The 14236-nt window shown below is 39.8% G+C and overlaps 1 protein-coding gene across 3 annotated transcripts in view; it reads left to right on the forward strand.

Moving 5' to 3' along the window:
• Window positions 1-620: 620 nt before the first annotated feature.
• rbm24a (RNA binding motif protein 24a) overlaps window positions 621-14236 on the forward strand; it is a 29488-nt gene continuing 15872 nt past the window's right edge. For 2 of the 3 annotated variants that reach the window (XM_078539261.1, XM_078539259.1), the window contains exon 1: window positions 621-819. The gene's annotated coding sequence lies outside the window, so the exon portion shown is untranslated. Of the gene's footprint in view, window positions 899-14236 lie in introns of all 3 variants that reach the window. The other variant, XM_078539260.1, reaches the window with a different exon arrangement.

Below are 14236 nucleotides of genomic sequence, written 5' to 3' on the forward strand. Positions count from 1 at the left end.
ATTGTCCCCCCATCTATACACCCATTACACAGCTTATTGGGTTTTACGCCGACCATCCGCCAAAATTGTAGTGGATGATCAGGAGAATTCCTGCGGGAATTAATGGCGAGAAAGTAGTTTAAGAAAAAAAGGCAGGAACAGAAGAAAAGTAACTTTAATAGATGATCCCGGGATTGTAAGTGAAACAAAATAGACTGAGAGCTGGACATGCCATTTAATCATGATTCAAACACCATTTAATCAGACTGGGACTGATTGACTTACATCCCGTTGCCAGGGATAGTAGTTTCCAAGTTAATTAAAACCAACATGATTCCAGGAACCCTTTGCCATCACGTTCGTCCATAAGGTAATAATAGCACATGATGTTAGATGTGTGGGAGGGGTTTGTTTTACCTCATAGCTAAACGTGGAAAATGCTGTAAATGAGGTTAAAGTATTTTGCAAATGATGAATAAAATGGAACACGGTTAAATATTATATATCATTAATGTGGGGAGGCCGCCCCTTGCAATGTTAAACGCGTGTTAAGAAAGATTAACTGAGGACATTCTGTTGAAGGGTTGGGAGACAGGCTGTCGAAAGGCGGCGCTCCGGGTCGCTACATGGGCAGGGACTCGCTGCCACTCAGCCACATGAGCTCAACCGGTACACAGAGCCCGGACAGCGCACAAACTCGCCTCTAGTACCGGGGCCACTCGGCTACATGACACCGCGCCTCTCGGGCGATGCGATGCGCATCTGGCGATGATAAATAAATAAAGAGGCGTCCGATTACAGCCCGATCGGGTAACGCTATTCACCAGCTTGCAGCATTCGGTGAGTTCGCATTTAGCCGCTGCACTTTTATTGGGGGAAGAGCAGAAAACAAAAGCGTCATGAGGCAAGTTTGCCAAGTGTAAGTGATAGCCCGCGGGTCTGAAATACTCTCAGCAGGAGACCATGTCCTTCTCACTGTATATATTCATGAACTATATATATTTATAAAATATATTTATAAGATATATTTATGAAACGTATATATTTATAAATTATGTGTTTATAAAATAACTTTATAAAACATAAAATGTCCCGAGGTAATTAACATTCGAGTCCGTATCTTGTCATTTTAAAGTCGACAATTTAAAACTATTTTACATTTTTAAATGTTTTGCTACAGATTTTTTAGTATTTTAAACGGTTTATTTGAAGGGTGATTTTAAATCGTTCACATTTTCACTGTCGGTGTGAATTATCACAAGCTTTCCTACAATCTTCCTGCTATCGTAAACTAGGTGATGAAGTAGGGAAACGGCAAAGTGTTTCTGCTTTTGTCCACTTGCACTTGGGAATCGTCAAAATCGATAAGACATCAGTGACTGTGTCAATAACCTGCAATAAGCAGCCAGTCCAGGGCGCGCTGTCCAAGGCTCTTACGTGTTTATTTGTGATCCTACAGCGAGCGGAATACTTAGTGAGTCATCGCGGATCAAGAACACACACACACACACACACACTCTAACCAGCCTTCAATATGATGTGATGGGCTTAGTTTTAAAAAAATCTTTAGGACTTGGATTAATTTGTATATATCGACCTGCATTTTGCCGTGCATTTTTAGTGCCAGCATCTTGCTTACATATGTGGAATTCATAGAATCATAGAATGGTTACAACACAGAAGGAGGCCATTCGGCCCGCCGCGCCCATACTGGCCCTCTGAAGGAGCAATTCACCAAGTGCCACTCCCCTTCCTTTTCCCCCTAGCCCTGCACATTCTTCCTTTTCAAATAATGCTCCAATTCCCCTAAGGAAGTCTCAAATGACCCTGCCTCCACCACACTCTCAGGCAGTGCATTCCAGCTCCAAACCACTCAGTGCATGAAAAAGTTTTTCCTCATGTCGCCATTGCCTCTTTTGACATTTAAACCTGTGCCCCCTGGCTCTCTATCCTTCCACCAATGGGAACAGTTTCTCCCAATATAATCTGCCCAAACTGCTCATGATTTTGAATACCTCTATCAAATCTCCTCTCAACCTTTTCTCCAAGGAAAACAGTCGCAAGTTCTCCAGACTATTTACATAACTGAAGTTCCTCATCTCTGGAGCCATTCTCGTCAATATTTTCTGTACCTTCTCTAATGCCTTCACATCCTTTCAGAAGTGTGGTGGACCAAAACAGCATGCAATACTTCAGTTGAGGTTGAACCTGTGTTTTATACAGATCTAACATAACTTCCTTGCTCTTGCACTCTGTGCCCCTATTAATAAAGCCCAAGATGCCATATGCTTTATTAACCACGCTCTCAACCTATCCTACCACCTTCAATGATTTACATATATACACCCAGGTCCCTCTGCTCCTGCATCCCCTTTAGAATTGTATCCTTTATTTTATGTCCTGCGTCCTTCCTACCAAAATGAATCACTTCTCTGCATTAAATTTCATCTACTACTTGTCCATCCATTCCACCAACCTGCCAATGTCCTTTTGGTGTTCTACATGATGCTCCTGATGGTTTACAACACTTTCAAGTTTCGTATCATCTACAAATTTTGAAATTGTCCCCCGTGCACCAAGACCATAAGACCATAGACATAGGAGCAGAAGTAGGCCATTTAGCCCATCGAGTCTGTTCCATCATTCAATGAGACCGTGGCTGATCTGATAATCTTCGACTCCACTTTCCTGCCTTTTCCCCATAACCCTTGAATCCTTTACTGATTAAAAATCTATCTATCTCAGCCTTGAATATACTTTACGACCCAGCCTCTACAACCCTCTGTGGTAAATTCCACGGATTCACTACCCTCTGAGAGAAGAAATTCCTCCTCATCTCCATTTTAAATGGGCGACCCCTTACTCTGAGATTATGCCCTCTGGTCCTAGACTCTCCCACAAGGGGAAACAACCTCTCAGCATCCACCCTGTCAAGCCCCTTAAGAATCTTATATGTCTCAATAAGGTCGCCTCTCATTCGTCTAAACTCCAATGAGTACAGGCCCAACCTACTCAATCTCTCCTCAGAAGAAAATCCTTCCATACCTGGGATCAATCTAGTGAACCTTCTCTGGACTGCCTCCAATGCCGGTATATCTTTCCTTAGATAAGGGGACCAAAACTGTTCACAGTACTCCAGGTGTGGTCTAACTACTGCCTTGTATAGTTTTAGCAAGACTTCCCTATTTTTATACTCCATTCCCTTTGAAATAAAGGCCACCATTCCATTTGCCTTCCCTATTACCTGCTGAGCTTGTATGCTAGCTTTTTGATATTCATGCACGGAGACCCCCAACTCCCTCTGTGATGCAGCTTTCTGCAGTCTTTCTCCAGTCCTAGACCAAGGTCTAGGTCATTAATATTTATCAGGGGGATCAAGAGTCCTAACACCAATGCCTGGGGAACTCCAACTATAAACCTTCCTCCAGTCTGAAAAACAAGCATTCACCACTATCTTTGTTTCCTGTCATTTGGCCAATTTCTTATCCATATTACTACTGTCCCTTTTATTCCATAAGCTCTAACTTTGCTCATGTCTGTTGTGCAGCACTTTATCAAATGCCTTTTGAAAGTCAATGTACGCCAGATCAACAGCATTACCTTCACCAAAAAACACAAGCAAGTTGGTTAAACATGATTTGCCCTTACCAAATCCATGCTGGGCTTTCCTAAGTTGGCCCACATTTGCCCAAGTGACTATCAATTTTGTCCCGAGTAACCATTTCTAAAAGTTTCCCCACCACCAAGTTTAAACTGACTGGCTTGTAGTTGCAGGGCTTACCTTTACACCCTTTTTTGAATAAGGGTGTAATGTTTGCAGTTCTCCAGTCCTCTGGCATTATCCTTGAGTTTAAGGAAGATTAGAAAATTATGGCCAAAGCCTCTGCAATTTCCATTGTCACTTCTTTCGTATCCTTGGATGCTCTTTATACTGAAAGTACCAGCTTAACACCATTCCATGTTCTAAGATTTACAATGGCGGCTCCCCATGGCTCTCTGATCAGGGAAAAGCAGCGCTCTGCATACTGTACTTTAATGAATGATCAGTGCTCTGTTAACTGCTGGTGGAGGTTTCCGACTCTGTCTTTCAGTTCTGTACCAAAATAATAGACGTAAAAAATGTTTTCATTGTTATCCCTATCTCTGTAGCCTCCACTTTCAGCCCATAACTCTCCAAGGTATCAGCACTCCCACTTTGTTTGCCCCATCATTGGCTGCCTTGCTTTCAGTCACCTAGGCCCAAAGCTCTGGACTTCTTGCCTTAAACCTTTCTGCTTCTCCACCTATCTCCCTCCTTTGAGCCACTTCTTAAAGCCTACCTCATTGGCCAAGTGTCTCCTTATTTGAGTCAATGCCAATTTATGCCTGACTTCACTCCTATGAAGCTTCTAGGAAGGTTTTACTATGTTAAAGGCTCTATATAAATGGAGGTTGTTGTTATATAACTTGTTTTGTTTTTATATTTCAAGGAATTAGATTTTCCCATTTGTGGGAAATACAAATGGTTATTTTAAATAAATAAAAAAGTAGGAGTCCATTAAGAGAATGGTATCATTCTAAAGATAACATGACGCTTCAGAACAGTTAACATAGGTATTATTTCAGAAGTGATTGAAATTTCTAGCATTCAAATCAGCAACCTCAATATATGAGCTCTGTAAACTGACCTGAGGTAATTTTAAGCCTGGAATGAAATATAGCGCTTGCCCAATGTAACCTCTTTCACTGCTAGGCCAATATTGCTTAATGCAGTAACTAAATAAACAAGACAGGCCTAAGGGAATGTTATGTGCTATTTATCTGAATAGTAAATAAGATGGAAGATGGTAGCATTACTTTGATTTTCATTTGGATTCAGCTGAAGAAGGATACTAAAGTTGAAAATGTGTGGCATCCACCTGCGCTTCTGAAAACAAAAAAATGTTGCTAGGAGATATGCCTAGGATTAGCCAACTACAAACTGAATTACTTTGCCAGTTAAAATTTTATTTTCTTTTGAATTTAAATTGTCATATATAAATAAAGGTTTCTATTAGTTGAAAAAAGTATGTTCAACAGGAACCTTTAGCTGACCACTGGATGTAATAATAAAGGAATATCTCAGGACCACCACTACAGAAGAATGACAAGTCTTTGGTGTTTGTAAAATCAGTGGAAATTGTATGTGCTATCATAAACTACTGTCCTTTGCCTGCTGTAGACATACAAAAACTAGACATTAATCAGGCTTTGAGAAAGCTCCAAATTAGTCTTGTATACCCGATATAGTTTCTCAAAGCCTTTCTCTGATCTTAGCAACCACAATGGTCAAATCTGTGGATATCTGTCCATGTTAGTTGTCCCTGACTGTATGCCATGATTGTAATTCAAAAAGAAAAGCATGGCCTCCTATTCTCTCCACAATGATAACGAGATTGAAATTATCCTTTAATTGCATAACCATTATCTTTCATCAATCCACTGAGGGATAAGTTCACAGCTTTTGTCACATTTTTCAATGGCAAATTAAGATAGATTATGAAAAATTATATATAAATATGTCAAAGTACTAAGGTAATTGCACAAATCCAGTCAAAAGTCATGCTGATGGAAAGACATGTCAGAAAGCTTTTCAGCCTGTGGACCAAGTGTCAAATGCATGCCTTGTCCTACCAAGGTCATTACAACGCAAAGTTGTACAATTATTTTTATGATTACATCAGTATAGGAGTAAAAATGTAATTAATAACAGAATAATGAGTTAAGATAGAATGGTAGCCATAGGGCAGATGGTGGTCTGTGAGGGGAGTTGGTGGTGGTGTGGGGTCAATCCAATGGCTGTTGCATTAGTGGTTTAGAATTTTTTTCTCCTCTGCCTCCTGTATTTTGATTTGATGGTCTTCTATTACCAATCTCACATTCAGTTAAGATAGAAATGTTAAGCAAAAGTATACTGGAGGTGTAGTATGTTAGTAAACAAATACACCAGGTATTTCCTACATAGTGATTTCCTTCTTTCGGTCCTCTTGGTGAAACTAAGGTAATAAGTGAAGACAGGCATTTATTCACAGGGACAATCGTTCTATGTAACAAAATTTTATTAGTTTTTAACTATCATAAGGAATTCTCTCATCAATGTCATCTCTTTGAACAATGAGGAAAGGCAAGATTTTTTAATTTAGTTGTGATGTTATATATGTATTCCTCTCCACCACACCATCACTGTGTTGAATAGTTACAATGTTACAATATTAAAAATTGACTAAAATTCTCTGAGGTATTACACAATGTTGATAACTGTGGATTACTGTTTTAACAATAGTTGTAAAATTACAGTGAGTCAGTGCATTTTACAAAACCCTTTTCAGTTGTCATAGTATTCTTCACATTTGTTCATATTATATAATAGAAAAAAACATTCAGCAACTTTTGATTCAATGGCACATTGGGGGTTAGACAGTGATGTGATGAAAGTTTTTTCTGCCTCCCACATATTTTAAATCCAGTTTCCAGAATGCATGGGTTCCACAGCACAAAATAAATTGTAATAGGTAGTTTTATTCACAGAGACTTGATGGTTGTGTGGGGAAAGGAAAGATACAGACTGATAGAGTAGGGCCTGCATTTTGCAAATTCAGTCGGAGCTGGGGTTTTGCAGCACTAAATTCCTCAATTTGATTAACGTAAAACTCACAAAAAAGTCAAAAGGAAAAGACTGCCATCTTTCACACGGTCAGTTCCATTTAGACTACACAATTATGACAAGAGATGGCTTTAGCTACACACAATAATCTATAGCTGCTACAAATATTTATTACATGAGTGAATGTGACTGAAAAAATCACAAATCACTAAACCACTCTTGTATTATGAGATTGGGTCACTAATATAAATATAACATGATGCTAGCACCCATAAACTATTCATACAATTAAAAGGTTAAGTGTCATTTCTTTTATATTTATGAGCTCTAGCCTCCATTATATTTAATCCTTTTGACTTCCTGTGGTGTTTCTTACATTGAGTCAAATATAATCACTCTTCTTTGTCTCTGATGCCTTTGTCTTGTTGTTTGTCTGTCCTCCTCTACTTCTCTCGCTTCCTCTTCCCTTCTGCTCCCCTCTGCAATAATTCTATTTTTGCTTCTCCCCCTTCCACTTCTCTGTTTTTTCCTTCTTTCCTCTCATGTGGGAAGTAGTGTGTGGCATAACATGAATGGATCACCAGTGGTTGGCTGCAGGCTGCATTTGGGATGGGACTTGTAAGAAAATCTGGCCCTTAGTGGCTCCTGTCCCACCCCTTCCCCAATTACTTCTGTTTTTCCACGCTCCTTTACTCCAAACACATCTCCTACCTTTTCACCTCCCCTCTACCCATACTCTTTCCTACCAACCCTCCATTCCCATCATTACCCTACCACTTCCTCACTGAACCATCTGTTCAATTTTTATATCCTCGCCTTGTTCTGCTGTTACACATTTCACCCTTGACCCTCAACCCTCCATCCACTTCCACTGGTCTCCTGCACCCACCTCCCCCACTCCCCCATCCCCACACCATCTTGTGAAGGGCCTGGGCGCCTCACACTCTCATCAGTTTCTTCCTCCTGATATCCACCCTTCCTATCTGTTTTCTTTAAAGCAGCTTTATTTGTTTATAAAATGCAACTTTTTAAAGAAATCAGATTAGAAGGAAATAAACTGTTGGCCTTGCTTCCTTCTGTTTGTTTTTATCTTTCTCTTTCCCTCTCTCTCATCAGAATCTCTATTTTACAGATGTAAGTGTTAGTATTAGCATTTCTAACTGCTAACAAGCCACTGGTGAAATAATTGGTTAGCTTAAAATTGCACCTTTTTTGGAAAATTGAAATGAAGAAAGACGTTTGCTGTTTCCTTCCCTCTCTCACCCCTCTCCTTCTCAACAAAGCTTTTAAAATTTGTCCTATTACTTTTCTAAAGAAGTTGGCAAGAAGCTACTGAGAAAGAAAGTGCGAGAATTTCAAATAAGATTCCATCACTATGTTCTAATTCAGATAACCAGTTGCTGAAAGATTGGAAACAATCTTTCTTCAGTTTTACATCTACATAGGACCTACTGCACAGAAACAGGCCATTCAGACTGACCTGTTCCTGCTGATGTTTATGCTGCACTCGAGCCTCCCCCCAATCTGGGCTCATCTAAATCTAACAGCATAACCCTTCTCCCTCATCTACCTGTCTAGCTTTCCCTTAAATGCCATTTATACTATTCACTTCAAGCACTCCTTGTCGTAGCGAGTTCCACATTCTTACCACTCTTTATGTAAAGAAGTTTCTTCCGAATTCCCTATTGGATTTCTTGGTGACTATCTTATATTGATGGCCTCTAGTTCTGCTCTTCTCCACAAGTGGAAACATTCTCTCTCTTTCCACTCTATCAAAACCTTTCATAATTTTAAAGAGCTCTATTAGATCACCCTTCGGCCCTTTTACAAAAGAAACGAGACCCAGGATGCTCATCCTTTTCTAATAAATATGTCACGTCTTTTTTTATTTATTCATGGGATGTGGGCGCCACTGGCTTGGCCAGCATTTATTGCCCATCCCTAATTGCCCTTGAGAATGCGGTGGTGAGCTGCCTTCTTGAACTGCTGCAGTCCATGGGGTATAGGTGCACCCACAGTGCTGTTAGTCATGTGATGTATGCCCTGCTCAAAGGCAGGTCCTTGGCTCATTGTTTGCTGATGCTCCATCCTGAGCCATTTTCTTGGCAGTTTGTGCCAGTGGTAGTTTGTCATTGCCTTCCACTCTCAGGGACAGGGCATGGAGGCAGGTCCCAAATCTGTCTCAGCTGGAATGGATATCAAACCCATGCTTTTGGCTTTATTCTGAATCACATCTAAGCTAACTGGCCCCCACTGATATGTATACCCACACATTTCTGGTATTATCCTTGTAAACCTTCTCTGCACCCTCTCCAGTGCTTCTCTCCTTTTTATAATATGACGGCCAGAATGCATACAATTCTCGAAGTGTGGTCTCACCAATTTATTTACAGAGTGAAACATTACAAGCATATGTTTCCTAACTCAACCTCACCAGTTTCAATAAGTGTTACTGTATATGTGCTCAAGTGAAACACCAATTATTGCTCACCACCGGCATACAATTAATATACAATTAACAAATATGCTAGACTGAATATAATTAATGTACAATTAACGATATGCTTGACTGAGAAGTACTGATGCATCCTAGGAAATTATGTAAATTATACATTGTCACAGACAGAATGTCTTTGTTGTTTTACTGCCTGTAAATAACGTGTCTTGTTTAAAAAGAGGTGTCTTTTACCTTTGGAGTGTGTACTCCAATTAAATAATTCAGCAGCAAGCTTTAGTGAGTTTAAAATAAAGAAGGTTATTTATTCTCACACGCTTACCCCGAAGTAATGCAACATCACACGCTCAGTCTCAGGCACACACACAAATGCACACACAAAGATTGGATATAAACAAAAATCATGCACTTTTACAGATTACGGTTAGTTCAATCTCTGATTTATGATTTCCGGTCTCCCAGGTGGCAGGCCTGTCGTTTCTTGAATTGATTCAATGATTTAAAGTTGAAGGGAGGGTTATTTAAAGTGAAAGGTTTACAACAGTTGCAAGGTTTCTTGTAGTTGAATATCTCGGAGTTTGGTTTTCAGGTGAACTTTGAAACTGGAATAAGTTAAGTTTGGCTGCCTGATGACTTGCAGCTAGGTTCAGTGCCTGGTTCTCAGGCTGATGACTGATGGCTCTGATGGATCTGCTGGTTTTTGGGGTAATAAGAATGCAGCCCTTGAAAGCAGCTTCAATCACATTACTACTGGGTTAATACTCCTGAGGCCCATCGAGTCTAGTTTGGATGGGGGGGCGGGGGGGCGGGGGGCATTGTGATCCAATGAGAAGTTTATCGTGGCCACTTAGTTTTGATCTTTCTTTTTGTCCATTCTGAAACATGGAGACAAGCAGTCTGGAAACTCCATAGTCTTTTGTTTTTGGCCCATCCTTAAACAAAGAGATGAGTGAATTCCGCAAATGGCTGTGAGATACCCACATTTAGATCCATATTTAATTAGGTATTCAATGGAGCCCTGATGCTGTCTGTAGCCCAGATGTCAAAAGTCACATGATTTGTGGTAGCCATCTTAACAGCTTATTTGTGTTGATTTTTTCAAAGTATGCTGCAAGCTTATAATATGATATGCCTTTACTGGGCATGACAACATGTTTACCCTACACAAAATACCTCATCTTGCAATTATAATTCATATTAGGTCTTAGGCCAGTTTTTTGGGAGAGACTGTATCTTCAAGTTAAAAACTTTAATGAAGGCATTAAAAGTTACAAAAGACAATTCAAATGATAAGTCTAATTTTGTTACTGTCAAATGTGTAATTGTTTAGAATTTTAACACCTTATTTAGAGTCTCATTTTCAACATTAGGAATTTTAGTTATTGAGAAAAAATGACAGATAAACAACAACTTGTTTTTACATATCACCTTTAAGGTAGTAAAATGTTCCAAGCTGTTTCACAGGAGAATTATTAAACAAAATTTTATACCAAGTCACAAATGGAGAAATTAGGACAGATGACCAAATGCTTTGGCAAAAAGCTAGCTTGTAAGGATATTAAAAAAACCTTGGGTATACAATGTCCAAGCTGGACAAATTGAGCGGCAATAGAGCAAATAGCATATTCCAGAAAGATTGCATTGCAATTTTTGTTTGGAGTGAAGCTCTGAATGTTATCATTTTTCTTACCTGTTAATTTAACCAGAACCTTTTATTTACGTAAAGTATTCGTGAAATTTATTTGGAAAAGAAAAAATGATACAAATTAATTTATCTCTTTAGTGTAATATTTCTTGGTCTTCACTATAAAATCTCTCTTTAGATAGGACAAACCCCCATTTGCTTATGCTGTAACCAGGTAGCCATCAAGGAAAGTTTTTAAAGATGCATTATTGTAGCTGCAAATATTGTATTTTATGCATCTATCTATGAATGAAAGAAATGGCAGAGATTTTGAACAAGTATTTTGCATCTGTCTTCGTGATAGAAGAAACAAAAAGCATCCCAAGAATAGTAGAAAATCAAAGGGCAAAAGGGAAGGGGAGCTTTAAACAAGCACTCTCACTAGAGAAAAAGTACTAATGTGACTAAAGGCTGACAAGACCCCTGGACCTGATGACTTGCATCTTAGGGTCTTAAAAGAAGTGGTGGCAGAGATACTGGATGCATTGGTTGTAATCCTCCAAAATTCCCTTGATCCTGGACATGTTCTAGAGGATTGGAAAACTGCAAATGCAACACCTCTATTCAAGAGAGGAAGGAGACAGAAAGCAGATAGCCAGGTAGCCTAACATCTGTCTTTGGGAAAAGTTGGAATTCATTATTAAGGAAGTAGTAGCAGGACATTTAGAAAATCAAAATCAAACAAGGTCAAGATTATGAAAAAGAAATTGTATTTGATAATTTTATTAGCGTTCTTTGAGAACAAGCAGAGTGGATAAAGGAGAACCAGTACATGTAATCAATAAGGTGCCACATAAAAGGCTATTACACAAGATAAGAACTCATGGTTTGTGGTAATATATTAGCATGGATAGAAGAATAACTAACCAACAGGAAACAGAAAGTTTGGGATAAATGGGTCATTTTCAGGATGGCATACTGTAACTGGTGAGTGCCACAGGGATCAGTGCTGGGGCCTCAACCATTTACAATTTACAATATGTCCTTCCCATCAGAGGAATAAGATAACATGAAACTAAACATGGCCTTTATTGCCAGAGGTATGGAGTATAAATGTAGGAAAGTATTGTTACAACTGGAGTACTGTCTATAGTTTTGGTCTTCTTATTTAAGGGCAGATATAGTTGCATTGGAAACAGTTCAGAGAAGGTTCACAAGGTTGATTCCTGGGTTGAAGGGGTTGTCTTCTAAGGAAAGGCTGAGCAGGTTGGGCCTATATTCATTGGAGTTTAAAAGAATGAGAAGTGATCTTATTGAAACATATAAGATTCTGAAGGGTTGACGGGGGTAGAGAGAATGCTTCCCCTCATGGGGGAATCTAGAACTCAAGGGCACAGTTTCGAAAGAAGAAGTCCCCATTTCAGATGGAGTTGAGGAGGAATGTCTTCTCTCAGGGGATACTTAATCTTTGGAATTCGCTGCCCCAGAGAGCAGTGGCGGCAGGCTCATTGAATACATTCAAGGCTGAGTTAGACAGAATGTTGACCTACAAGAGAGTCAAGGGTTATGGGCCACATAGGAAAGTGGATTTAAGGTTGCAATCAGATTGCCATGATCTTATCGAACAGTGGAGCAGGCTTGAGGGAATAAATGACCTATGCCTGCTCCTGTTTCTTGTGTTCATATAGGAGAAATGATTTGATGTCTAAAGCTGTGTTTCAAATTGAACAACAAAATGTTCTTTAAAACAGGGACCCATTATGTAGTTCACTTGCTTTAGTTTATGTAATGCAGGTCAGATAATTGTAGATTTTAAGATTATACATTTATAAATTTCTGGTGAAAATGCCTATTTCTTGGTAACGTTGACTTGGCTCCCTTTTGTTATCTGTGTGACTCTGTAAGGCAATTCTTACAACCATGCATAGTTTACCCCCATTTCTGATAAAGAGATCCACATGTATGTGTGAAAAGAAGCTAAAAAAAATGAGCTACAAACAGAACACAGGGACTTACCTAGAAGACCAAGCGCCAAGTTACATAATAAAAAATAGAAAGATTTGCATTTATAAGCACTTTTCATGACCACCAGATGTCTCAAAGTGATTTACAGCCAATGAAGTACTTTTTGAAGTGTAGTCACTGTTGGAATTTGGGAAACGGGCAGCCAATCTGCACACAGCAAATTCCCACAAGCAGCAATGTGATAGTGACCAGATAATCCCTTTCCTTTAGTATGTTGATTGAGGGATTAACATTGGCCTGGACACCAGGGACAGCTCCCAGAACTTCTTCAAAACCGTGCCATGAGATCCTTTACTTCCACTCAAGCAGGTAGATGGGGCTTCAGTTTACATCTCATCCAAAAGACAGCACCTCCAACAGTGCAGTGTTCTGTCAGTGCTGCACTGAACTATCAGCCTTGATTTTTGTGCTCAAGCCCTTGGAGTGGCACTTGAACCTGGAATCTTGTGATTCAGAGATGAGAGTACCGCCAACTGAACCATGACTGAGAGTACCACTAACTGAGGAGGTATCATCCTCTGTGACAATATACTTCAGGCTTCTGTGCACACACTACCTCAGTACCTGTGAAGAGTTCTGAATACAGCTGGTCATTCCAGGACAAACTGTTAAAAATATGTAGTTTGGTTCTGGAAGTCATAATGCCTCCTCTTGTCCACTCCTGGCTGTTTCCCTTGAGCAATATTCCAAGAAAAGAAAGAAATTGCATTTCTATTGCACCTTTCATGACCTCAGGACATCACAAAGTGCATTAAGCCAATTAAATGCTTTAGAAGTGTAGCCACTGTAATGTAGGAAGTGTAGCAGTAAATGTGTTAGTGGTGTTGTTGGTTAAGGAATAACGTTAGGTAGGACATCGGGAGAAGTTCCATGCTCTTTTTAAAACCATGCCCTGGCATCTTGTACATCCATCTAAGAGGGCAGATATGGTCTCAGTTTAACATCTCATCCAGAAAAATGCACCTCTGACAGTGCAGTGTTCCCTCAGTACCACACTGAAGTGTGCCAGCCTAAATTATGTGTTCACATTTCTTGATTGGGACTTGAACCAACAAAACCTCCTGCTCATATAGGTGAGAGCGCAACCACTGAGCTAGGCTGACGGTATGTGACAGGGATGGTGATTTTTTTGACATGCATGTGTACTGTCCCTCACTCAAAAACCCTGATTGCCTTTGAATTCTCAAAGAAAAAAAAATTGCATATATCGCTGATAAGTGTATCCACATTTTTTAGAGGCATCCCTCTGCTACATTAAGAAAACCCCTTGCACAGCATAATCTCTGCTTTACCATGGGCAATGGCACAGAATATTTCTACTTGCATATTCACTCCACTTACCTGGATGAGTGCAGCTCCAACAACGCTCAAGAAGCTCAACACCATCTAGGGCAAGGCAGTGCACTTGATTGGCACCGCATCTGCTACCTTAAGTATTCACTTCCCCCACCTCCAATGTACCATGGTAGCAGTGTGTACCATCTACAAGATGCACTGCAGCAACTCATAAGGGTCCTTTGACAGCATCTTC

This window comes from Cetorhinus maximus, chromosome 3, assembly GCF_964194155.1.
Source record: "Cetorhinus maximus chromosome 3, sCetMax3.hap1.1, whole genome shotgun sequence".
In the NCBI taxonomy this organism is placed as follows: domain Eukaryota; kingdom Metazoa; phylum Chordata; class Chondrichthyes; order Lamniformes; family Cetorhinidae; genus Cetorhinus; species Cetorhinus maximus.